Consider the following 1,007-nt stretch of genomic DNA (forward strand, 5'->3'; position numbering starts at 1 on the left):
CTCCGAAATTATTCATGCTGATTCAAAACGTTGGCAAAGTAGCAGGGGAAAATTACCTATCAAAAATCAATGGCTTTTCTGTATGCCAACAATGAGGAAAGCATGGCTGAAATCAAGAAAGCAACTCCATTCATAACAACCAAAAAAAAATAAAATACCTAGGTATTTTATGAGAGGATCTTTATGATGCAAACTTTAAAAACCTGAAAAAGGAAATAAAAATGGAACTTAGAAAGTGGAAAAACCTCCCATGCTCCTGGATTGGCAGAATCAACATGGTGAAAATGGCAATATTTCCCTAGGCTATCTACAAATTTATGTGATGTTTATCAATATTACAAACTCGTTCCTCAAGAAAATAGAATAGGCAATCCAAAAATTCATATGGAACAATAAAAGACTCTGAATAGCGTAAAAGATCATTAACAGAAAGAAAAGTGGTGGAGGAATAACAATACCAAATTTCAAACTCTACTACAAAGCCATTGTAATAAAAACAGCTTAGTACTGGCACAAGAACAGAACACAGGACCAGTGGAATAGAATTGAAAACCCAGAAATGAAGTCACAGACCTATAGACACCTAGTCTTTGATAAGGGAGCTAAAAAATAGAATGGAATAAAGAGCCTCGTCTGTAAATGCTGCTGACAAAATTGATTAATCACTTTTAGAAAACTAAAGCTAGATCCATATGTATCACCCTGCACAAGAATCAACTCCAAATGAATGAAAGACCTCAGAGTCAAAGCAGACACCCTGAAAACATTGCAGGACAAACTAGGAGATAATCTATGTGTCATTGGCACAGGCTGAAATTTTCTTAATAGAGACCCAGAAGCACAACAGATCAAAGAAACGTTGGACAAATTGAATTGCATGAAATAACAGAGCTTCTGCATGGCAACGGACAGAGTTAGCAAGATCAATAGAAAGCCCATGGATTGGGACAAGATCTTCACTAGCCATACAACGGACAAGGGTCTCATATCTAAAACATACTTGTAAC

Source organism: Dipodomys merriami, unplaced genomic scaffold (genome assembly GCF_024711535.1).
Source record: "Dipodomys merriami isolate MVZ:Mamm:240054 unplaced genomic scaffold, mDipMer1.0.p SCAF_506, whole genome shotgun sequence".
In the NCBI taxonomy this organism is placed as follows: domain Eukaryota; kingdom Metazoa; phylum Chordata; class Mammalia; order Rodentia; family Heteromyidae; genus Dipodomys; species Dipodomys merriami.